Raw genomic sequence first — 12,040 nt, 5'->3', positions numbered from 1 at the left:
GTTGCTGGTATGCGTGTCATCGCTCTTAGAATTTCATAATTTCATGTTGAAGGGCTTTTTGGGAGTTAACACTTGCTTGGGAATATTTATCAGCTTGGACAACATTACTTCTCTATTCAATCTATCTAATTCGTATATTGTAAGGTTAAGTAATAGTACTACTAACTATTTATGTTGTGTTGCTTGCCCACTGCATAAGTGGAAGACGCTGGGCTTAGCCGCCTTCTTGCTTTGTAATTCAGTTTATGTACTCAGTCCTCCCACTAAATAAGTGGTCGAGTGATAAGTTTTATGCAATTTTCCTACTGCTGAAATATGCGGTAGAGTGATAGCTTAATGTAATGTCCTCCTGCTGAAATACGCGGTAGAGTGATTGAGTGTTAATTTCTTGTATTTTCCCTTGGCTGGTTTACCACGAAGAGTTCTGTTTCTATCCTGCTGAATAAGCAAAAGGGGCTGGCTTGCCGCCCATGCATTGTAATTTCAGTTTGGTTTATGGTGCTAATTATCCCGTCATCATTGTATGTTGTCACCCTCCCAGGTTGGGCTCTTGGTGATCAGAAAGTGGAGGGTTGCTTTCAGTTGTATGGATTATTTCTCTAACCTTAACGAGTTATAGTGTTTTCTTTGTAATTCTTGTTGCTAAAAACCAAAAAAAATTAAGGGGAATATTACAGCCAATATCTCCAACTTTGTATAGATTTTGTGCATTTCTTAGTGTGACCCATCTCTTCCAATGAAATTGTGAATCTCTTTGATAACTTCAATCCAACTACATCCGAGTATCTTTTGAATTTATCTATCCTTCATTAGCCTCCTAACCATTTCAACCTTACCCCACATGCCTGTTTCTTGTATCTTTATGTGATCTATAAGCATTAAGAAAGCATGTCCTCACAACCTCAACAAGATTACATGGCGTTTTGATGATAAAGTTTAGAGTTTCTGCAAAATAGCTGGCACGGCCAAGAAGGTTGACCATACTCACATAGTGATCAATCCTCTAGGTGTAATGCAATAAGAGTCGGTCATGTCATTGAATAATTTGTTGTCCTCACTCATTAAACCTGCATGCCCTGAGATCAATGTATTCCATGAGACTACATTTTTGTTAGCTAATTCGTTAAACAATTCACATGCTTTGTATGTGCTCCTTCACCCATTGCATGTGAGACGATATCTCTTTAAGGCGTTTTGTCAAGTAACTCATGCATTGTCTATGCCTCCACACTTTGCTTTGGAACATGAAACGAGGATGTTGGGACACGTCGTTGAATCTAGCTTTACACCTGTCAACTGCATTTGCTTGAATGTTTTTTAAAACCTTTTGAATAAATTAATTTTGAAGTTAACCAACAATCTTTCCATTTCATGAGATTGTTCCTTAAGGTATTCGGTCAAACTATTCATGTGTTTGTGTTTGTCTCCACGTCTGCAAGTTGCATTTGTTTGAAAGTTTGAAGTTTCTAAAGTCTTTTCAACAAATCCATTTTTTTGCCTATATAAGGCCAAGGCATGCATGAGGCAGCATTTCTCTGCAGCATTTCTATACTGTTCCATAGGCTGTGCACATGTGTGCCTTTGTTGCGCATAACTTGAACACAAACGAAACTCAGTGTTAGGATACATTCAAGATTACTTTACTAATCTGAAAGTTTTGACAACTTCCTTAAAAATCCATTTTGTGTGTTCACTGCAATCATTTCGGTCCATGAGAAAATGTCTCTTCGATACATTTTGGATAATCTCAACATGTCATGTCTATGCTTCTGTATGTTGCACACAGGCATGTTGACCAGGATATTTTACCATGCCACATTTCAGCGATGCATTTTGCACAGGGAGAGAAGTTTGCAAAAGCTCTTGGAATTTGATTTTACATTTTCCAATCATATTTATAAGTTTCTAAAGCTTTTCAACAAATCCAGTTTTTGTAAACCTCGCAATCATTGCATTCCGAAAGATGACATCTCTATTTTGAAGAATTTTGTCCAACAGAAAACACGCCATATTTAATGAATGTTTGTTTCGAAGCCTCCGTTTTGCATAGAAGTCTGCGATGAGATTATGTCTCATTGAGGCAATTTGTTAAACAGGATATATAGTTCAATATCAAACTCGAACTCCCAAGCACGTCACACATGTGAAAAGAGCAGTCTTTAGCTTTCAATCTGCTGATAGCATTTTTTTCTAGGTTTCCAAAGATTTTCAACACTTTTATTTTGTTAACATTCTGCAATAATCATTTCATGATATTACGTGTCATTGAGGTGCTCTTTTGACTAGCTTGTTTGCACGCCTGAATATGATCCGTCTACTACACAAAGCATATACCATTTCATGGTTTTCAATTCAACATCAATAAGTAGTGTCGATGGAAATACTTATACTATATTTGTATATGGTCTGTGATTTTTATCAATGATTTAGAACTCTTTGGCAATCAGGCGCAAAGACCAATGTTAAACATCCAACGTTGTGAGAGGTGTCATGGAACTTTGTCGACTATTTATGTCACTTGATGATGAAGCCGATCCAACAAAAAATGCCCCTTCATTGGTGATTTAGATCCCTTTGTCAATTATGTGGTTTTAATGAGCGGTGTTTTGGAACACTTCCTAAACTAGCAGTTGCACACAATGTGTGCACAACAGGAAGCTGATAGGCAGGTTGTGAGCCAAAAAGTGGCCAGTCTGCACAATGGCAAATGTGGCAATTGGAAATTGAAAGTGGAAAACTTGAGAGGCAAGAGCTGATTACATCACAAGAAAACAGAGCGCAACTCGTGAATTAAAAATTCTATTTAGCAAAGGAGTTTTGAAAAAAGGAAAGATGATATTTAAAAATAGAACTGTCGATTTGAACAATTTGGAGAAGGCGCAATGTTTTGAGAAGTGAAAAGAGCAGTTTGCTGGTGGCAATGTGATCTGCACAATGGAATGGGAAGCAAAATTAGATGCACTATTAAGGAAGTGAAAGGAGCAACAAATATTCTGAAAACAAGGAGCATAATTAGAAGAGTAAAATTGTTGAAAACGAGAAAGCAACATGCAAAGAAGTTGTTAAATACGAGGGAGAAGGGTGTACTAGTTGAAAATCTTATTGGAGATGATGTGCAGTACCATTGTGTGGAAGCTGTTGGATGGGATGATCGGATCTTGTGCCATTGAAGCACAATTGTGGAAGTGTCATAGGAGCACCTGCCATTATTTGGAAGAGAATATGGATCAGTAAATACATTACAACCATGTGAACATTTTGAAGTATTCAAAAGCACGATCACAAGAGGAATTTGTTATAGTTCAGTTTGGTGGGGTAAAGTAGCACTTAACATTTGATTTAATACATTGAACTTACAAAATGTGTGCATTTGTTTAGAGGCGTTTTTTGAAGGCATTTGTGGGTTGCTAGACTTGTGTAGAAAACAACAAACAAACACCATTAATCATTTTTTATATTACCGGCGTAGGAGCTTTTTGGAATGAGTGCAGACCTGTGTGATTCAATTTTTTCCAGTCACTTTGAATCTGAAATGTGGTAAACATGTACATATATGTTTGTTGTAGGGAGACTGCAGACATAAATTTAAATCATGAATTAGAGGAGAAAACACCAGATTTCTTTTTTTGTGGAAATAACTAGGAATTTCAAATTAGGTGTATTAGTGGATCTTACATGTAAAAAGGACCTTGTAGATGTCACTCTCATGCAATTTGCTTTTGGTTGAACAATAAAATTTTAGCTGCTCATTTCAGATTTACAGTCTCCCGAGATCATTAATTTAACGCTCCAGGGTGTCACTCTTTTTTGGTATTTGTAAGCCATAATGGTCAGCCCTTTCACTTAACAGATTACACTAAATCAGAGTGTTTGCTTTTCTATTGCAGGAATCCTCCCTAAAATTATAAGTAATGAAATTTATGGCAGGAAGAAGAAAGGGCCAAAGGCATGTTTCTCTATCATATCATATAAACCATTTTTATAAACTCAAACATTACGTAGATTTTGATTTCAAGGATGCTACCCATTGTAAGAGGAAATTCGGGTATAAATAGCAAGAGAAGAACTTACCTCTGAAGATGTTCCTTATTGCAGGGGTGTCTGTAACTTGTGGGGAATGAATGCTGACCCTGTTGTAGTTGTAGAGCATATAAGTACAAAACCAGGAGAGACGCTAAATGTAAGAAATGGAAGGCAAAACTAGGAAGCTTGTACCTTTTTGTTGTGACAAAGGCAATAATTATAAGTAGAAAAGAAAGGTAGAGGTAAGCTAGTAAAGTCAATGTGAAAATGATAATAATTCTAGAATAAATAGCAAGAGAAGAACATACTTGTGAAGATGCTCGTTATTGTAAGGGCGTTTGCAACTTGCGGGAAATGAATGGAGACCATGTTGTAGATGCAGAGCATATAAGTAGAAAACCAACGGAGACGTTAAATGTAATAAAATGGAAGGGAAAAAAAGGAAGGTTGTACCTTTATTTGTTGTGTCCAAGGCAATAATAAAAAGCAGAAAAGAAAGGTAGATGTAAGCTAGTAAACTGTAAATGCAAGGATACTTGAGCAAAGGTTGCATTGAGTATGAGCTGCTTTTATCTATGAGGCACCCTGTACAACGAAGTGAAATAAGATATGTAGAAAACCATAGAAACTTTTTAAAAAAGTGATTCTAAGGTTGAATTTGAAGATGATAGCGAGGAGATTGTATTCTGAAAGTGGCAGTTCAATGTTTGATTAGAGAGATCTTGCAATCTAGCCTATTCCTTTTTTCTGATAGTTGTATAAGCATTGTTCGCCAGTTTTGAATATCTTTCAAAAGTGAAAGGCGGCTGAATTCTCAAACCTTGAAGTTCTCTGACTCTTGAGTTGCAGTAAATGTGAGGCCCTCTTTTTCAGTTTTCCCAATATCTACTGTTTCTCTGTCCAAAGTGAGACCTTGAGATTTGTGAATAGTGATAGCCCAAGCCATTGTAAGAGGGAGTTGTGTACGACTCCCTCGAGTTATAGGAGCAATAGGAACACATTTTGGCTGTGTAATGTCCCATTGTGACCCACTGTAATGTTTGAATTCAGCGACAACATATTTTGGCAATTTTGGTGGTTTAGAATTTGTATCATACACAATTGTTTTGATTTGTCCTAATGAGCCATTGACAAGACCAACTTCAATCAAATAAATTAGCAATTAACATTACTTGTTCATTTATACAAAGGAGTATCTCAGATGGGAGCTACTCATCATTATCATAATCAACATTACTTTGCCGTGTTATTTGAACAACACTTCAGGGAATTGGTAAGTGTAATTGCTTTAACATTTTAATATTGTGTTGCTTAATGGACGCATTTGTTGCAAATAAATGTATTCCACTGTCAAATTGTATGTTTTCTTCAGCAGTCAATTTGGTGGATGATCGAGACATAAGAGTATCCAAATCTACTTGGAGCACATAGGCAATTCTAATGTTTTGAAGGATAGCACGAAACTATTGTTGTATTTCAAATGAACATTGCTGGCGGAAAGTGGTATCCAATGTTACCATAGTTGTGAAAGAGTGCCATAGTGTAAGGGTTGTAGAGTGCGATGCATACAAAGGTTTATCCATTACAGGGGGTAGTTGACCAAGATTTCCAACTAGGATTATTGAGACACCTCCAAATGGTTCATGTTGTTTAAGAGGGAATGCTTGGCATAATCTGTTGTCTATTTTTAAAAGCAATTTAGGACCCAAAAAACTCATTTCGTCTATTAGAATGTATTGTAAATCTTTATATTGCTCTTGGAACAACATTAAAGATTGTCCCGTTAAAGGTCAAATTTCTTTAATAGGAATGCGGAGGGCGGAGTGGATTGTAGTTGCTTGGATATTATATGCAAAAACACTTGTTGGGGCCAACACAAGCAATGGATTGTTCTTGTCATCGGGGAAAATGTTTAGTTTTTTTTTCTGATGCATTCTATTAAGGATTTACCAGTGCCTGTCGCTCCTTGGATAATCATTCGTAGAGGTGCAATGTTATGATGAGCTGCATAATGGGAAAGTATAATGTCAAGTGCAATTTTTCGTTTGGCTGCTAATTAAAAAGTAGTGTTGTTTATCGAAGACCAGGTTGGATTTCAAGTTTTTTTGTAGATATGAAGTTAACAGCAATACCATAAAGTTGTTCGGTGAGATTAGCGACATTCCAATTGTAGTAAATATCATAATCACGCCTGCCCAACATTTGGAGGTCACTTCTGTCAGAATTGTTTGAAGCACCCATTTGTGAGAGGTACTCCCATTCATACTGATCTGCATTTTCTGAATTTAGGAAACCATCATCATTAGAGTCTTCATGATTTTCTCTAGAGCAATCTTGTTCGATTCCATTAATATGCCAACACAAGTAACCATTCGTGTGTAATGATTTCCAATTTGTAATGATCTGGTCTCGTGATGTTCCTCTATTTGTAGAAATATGACGAAAGGGTTTGTATAGGAGCAATTCACTCCAAGAAAAAGTTCCAAACTCATCATCTTCATTTGGCGAGCATTTAAATTGTGGGTAAACATTGACAATCACATGGTTGTGTAGTTTTTGCCATTTTCCTTTCTTGCGCATGTTTTTGAATGAAAATTGTTGTGTTGATTTAATCAGGGACACATCTTCCAACTCAATAGGCCTTTGCATATAAGGTAAAATGTAAGATATAGAAAGTTCAATATTATCATTTGAGTTTGTGACACGTTGCAGAACTTTCCTACCAACATTGAGCGAGACAAAATGATGGCTACAACTTATCAATGGTAGCAATTTGTAACATACGGCAAGTTTCTTGTGCACTAATATCTTGATCAACAACTATCCCCATCATGAATTTTTTATATGCCAATAAAATGGTATCTTCAACATTTGTTGCTGCAACTATTTTTTTGAGCATGTCAGTATAGCTTTCCGACTTTCATTCTGATTTGGAAGCATATTTAGAGATATATTGGAGAAAAGCCTTTTGAACAATCAGGTTGGCCATCAACATTTGCCTACCATATGGCAAGCATAATGGGTTGTGGATATTTAAATGACTATCATTTCTTGCTAGTTGATAACATGGCTTGCGCTCATTGTCAACAATCAATGATGATATTTCTTGTTCAGGTCATGGAGCTTTATATCAACATTTGAATGTGGAACCCTTTTTTCTCAAGCAAGTATATTCAGAACATTTTGTATTCGGAACATTAGAAGGTGTATCCTGTAATTGTTGGCGCAAAGCTTGCAAATTAGTTGGGTAAGAGTATTCTAAATTGGTCCTTATGAAAACAACTGATTGTTGCGAACGATTTCTCATTATCAGTTAAATTAAGTGCAAAGCATATTCATGTAAATGAACATGTTTTGTTCTTGGTTGGAGGGGTAGTGCAGATGCATTTGGAAATAATGTTGGGAAAGACATAGCAAACAACCCTTAAGTGATGTATTCATTTATGGGTGAGCAAGTTATTTCAGGCCAAGATATTACATTGGCCTCATCTGTTTCCAGCTACAATATTTTCTTAATAGCATCTAGTTCACGCGATGAACATAAGAGCTTTGGAATAAATGATGATGTGTTCTGTAATTCAGCTTCATCATTATCAAGCGATGTCTCTTGAGTTGCTGGGATACTCGGCGGACCTGTTGGTACCCAAAAACAGGTTTATACTGACTCAAAGGCAGAGACCAAATTGTTTTCTTCTAAAATATCTATGGAAAAACCACTTCTAACTGATTAATATCCTTCAGACTTGGACCAACAATAACAAGGATGCGAGATCCTTTTGCACTTTAGGCTCTGCAGAACCAGGGAGGGTGGTCCCCATGCTTATCTGTGATTTTACACCACACTCACAAATCATGCATGAAACAAAGCAGATAATCTCATATAAAGACTCAACAATAAGGGAGAATGCTCAAGAATGGAAAATTCCTCAGTGATCCTCAACCAGCTTGGAGCATGAGATGATTGATACACATGACAACATTCATGTAAAATGAAAAATTTTTGATATTCAACAAGTTGTAGCAAACCAGTGGTGATTCCGAACAGTAAATAAATACCAAGGCATTCACTTATCTATGATCAGTGTCTTATTCCATTGGGTACATGAATTCATACTGCAGTAAACTGTACTTCTGACAAAATTTATCTAACTTATAACCTAAGATAATATTGCCTTGCAATATATTATATTTGTAATCCCTACCCAGAACTACTTATCAAAAATCCTTGTAAAGATCCCTATCACCCTGCAATTTTATTCAAGCATAAAATTGACCCCTTAGACCAAAGCATGAATAAAAATGCATACACCACAATAGTGCAACGAATGATAAAATCCTTGATAATATGCATTCAAAACTTGATAGAACAATACACTGGAGAGAAATGGGTTTGAATTATTTATTTATTTAATAATTCTTATGTCTCTGTAAGAATACAATCCATAAATAATGTGAAGTTATTTCAATTTTAATTAAAGAACAAGTTATGAACTATGAATGCTATATATGGATATGAGGAATTATGTCAATGTCTAATAATTTTGATTTTTATCTACAGGTCTGAAGGAGAGAGATCATTTAATATTTTCTATGTCTTTTCCAAATGAATTCAATTGGCGTATATATCATTTAGGCAACCGGTCAATTGGTGTATTGACCTAGGCATGACCGATCAATGCACCCATTGATCGGTGCCTTTACAATTATACCATTTACACAATGCTGATTATCGGTTCAAAAACCCCCGATAGCATATTGTAATATCATAATATAATGACTGATCAATTTAATGAATTGGTTCATATAAACACCGATGATTCAAAGTGCACGATGAATATAATCCAACTGGTGCATTTGTTAACCAATGTTAATGCCAAATGAAGCGATGTATTCATTAAACCCGATAACAAATATGCCCGATATAATTAAGCCCGATAACAGATGTGAGTCGGTGCCAATGTTTATGCATCCGATAGCAAGTATGTAATATAAATCAGATGTGAAGCATGTAAATAAATAATAGAACAAGGAAGGTTAGGAAGATCTTATCTTGCATAATCTACCATGCATTAACACTCCCTCTTAGCTTTGGAAGATAGATAAGGCAACCTACATCACATTTCCTTTTCATAACTAAGATAATGTCAATCAGCAAAAATCATTTATACATGAGAAGTACCATCAAGACATATGATACAAAATAGAAGAACATCACCTGAGCATGTGACATAAAGTATTATTTTAACATGTGATAAAAGTAAGAGAATCATCACCTAATCATGTGAAAAATCACCAAAACATGTGATCAGTAAGATTCATCAAGATATCACCTAACACATAATATCAGTATTGCCTAACACGCAATACTTAAGGATAAGTCTATGAGAAAGGTTAGTTTCTCATCATATCCAAGTTGTGATAAGTGCAATAACATTTATAAATGTTTATCACAACATAGTCATGGCACATCCATGACTTACCAGAGATCCAACATGATCAATGGTTGAGATATCACCTACACGTGATATCAGTATTGCCTAACACGCAATACAAGGATAACCATATGAGAAGTGCTTAAGTTCTCATCATATCCAAGTTGTGATAATGCAATAACATTTGTACAAATGTTGTATCACAACATAGTCATGGCACATCCATGACTTACCAGTGATCCAACATGATTACTGGTTTGACTATCATAAGATCGTCACCTTATGATGTTTACATACAAGTGTTCAGTATCTGAGAGATCGTCACCTCTTAGATATGAACACAGGTGGCAAGAAGCCAAAAGATAGTCCAAACATGACAAAGAAGTTTACACCTTAAACATCTTAAATATATGTAAGTATAGATTACAAACCAGATTACCTTTCTATCATACCTAAACCCTTTCTGAAGTGATCAACCTTCACTCTGGAAAGTGGTTTGGTCAGAATATCTGCAGTCTGATCTTTTGTACACACATATTCTAACTTTATCACATTCCTATCAACCATATCTCGTACATAGTGATATGGAATCTCAATATGTTTGGACCTATCATGAAATACTGGATTTACAGAGAGTTTTATACAGCTTTGATTATCACACTGAATGACTGTAGGTTTCATAGGTTCTCCAAATAATTCCACGAGCAATTTCCTTAGCCATACTACTTCTCAGGCAGCCATTGAAGCTGCAATATATTCAGCCTCTGTGGAACTCTGAGCTACTGAAGATTGTTTTCTGTTGATCCAGGATATCATGGCTGACCCTAAACTGAAGCAGCACCCTGACGTGCTCTTTCTGTCAGTCAAACTGCCAGCCCAATCTGAATCTGTAAATCCATGTAGATCTATGTCAACCTTTTCATATTTAAGACCAAGCTTTAGGGTACCTTGTAGATATCTCATTATATGCTTTACTGCAACCAGGTGTATCTCCTTAGGTTCACACATGAACTGACTTAAGGCATTAACAACATAGCAGATATCTGGCCTTGTATTTACTAGATACATCAGAGACCCAATCATCTGCCTGTATTGAGTGGGGTCAATAGGTCTTGATTCTGCTGCTGCTTCTTTAAGTTTATGGAAGTTGGTTTCCATAGGAGAGGTCATGGGTTTGCAGTTTAGCATTCCAAATCTTGTCAATATGTCCAAGGTGTACTTCCCTTGGTTCAGTACAATATTATCAGAATTCTACCATACTTCCAATCCTAGGAAGTAATGAAGAAGCTCCAAGTCTTTCATATCAAATTCTGTGGGTAGATCTTTCTTGCATTGATCTATTAGGTGATCATCTCCTGTGATTAATAAGTCATCAACATATAAAATTAATATTAACATATCACCTTTATTTCTTTTGAGGTAGAGATTAGGATCTGCATCATTCTTAGGGAAACCCAGCTTTGAGAGATAGGTGTCAATTCTTTCATACCAGACTCTGGGACCCTGTTTGAGCCCATAAAGAGCTTTCTTGAGTCTACACACATGAGACTTTGCATCATGAATTTCAAACCCTTCAGGTTGCTCTAAATAGACTTCTTCCATGATCTCGCCATTTAGGAATGTTGTCTTAACATCCATCTGATGTACCTTCCACCCCTTTGCTGCTGGAATGGTTAGGACAGCTCTTACTGATATGTACCTGGCAACAGGTGCAAATGTTTCTTCGTAATCTATTCCTTCCTTCTGTGAGAACCCTTTCGCTACAAATCTGGCCTTGTGTTTTTCAATACTGCCATCTGCAGCATGCTTGATTTTAAACAACAATTTAGAAGACACAACAGACTTCTTGGTTAGCCTAGGAACAATCTCCCAAACATCATTCTTCATAATGGACTGATATTCTTCAGTCATGGCATCTATCCATACTTGATGTTTGAGTGCATCTGAAACATTGTTAGGTTCAGCTTTAGAGAGATCATTCATAAGTGCAACATAGTTGATGAATTTATTAGGCCTCTTGCTTTCCCTGAAGGTTCCTAAAGGAGCAGCAAACTTCTGAGCTTCTGCTATAGTTTTGGTGGCCCATAGTGGTCTTTTCTTGCGATTATCTATAGGTGGGTCTTGTGTTTCACTTATAGTTTCCTCAAGATACTCCCTCTGAAGCTCAGGAGTAGGTTCTTCTTCTAGGTTAGGAGTAGGATTATGAATTTCAGGTTCTATTGTATTTTGGGCTCTTTTGAAGGCTAAATCTTCTTCGAAGATTACATCCCTACTGAGTTCAATATTTCTCTGCCCTTGTACATAGATTCTATAGGCTTTAGAAGTTTCACTGTATCCTACAAGTATTCCCCTTTTTCCAGAGGGTTCTAGTTTTAGTCTTTTCTCTTTAGGTACATGAATATAGACCAGACACCCAAATATCCTAAGATGGCTGATATCTGGTTTTGTCTTGGTAAAGACTTCCTCAGGAGTTTTATCTTCAAGGTGTGAATGAGGACATCTATTTTGTATGTACACAACAGTGTTAGTTGCTTCTGCCCAGAGGTTCAAGTTTAGATTTTGATCTAGTATCATGGCTTTGGTAG

Source organism: Cryptomeria japonica, chromosome 11 (assembly GCF_030272615.1).
Source record: "Cryptomeria japonica chromosome 11, Sugi_1.0, whole genome shotgun sequence".
In the NCBI taxonomy this organism is placed as follows: domain Eukaryota; kingdom Viridiplantae; phylum Streptophyta; class Pinopsida; order Cupressales; family Cupressaceae; genus Cryptomeria; species Cryptomeria japonica.
The sequence above is the reverse complement of the archived record's forward strand: the minus strand, read 5'-3'. Positions refer to the sequence as shown.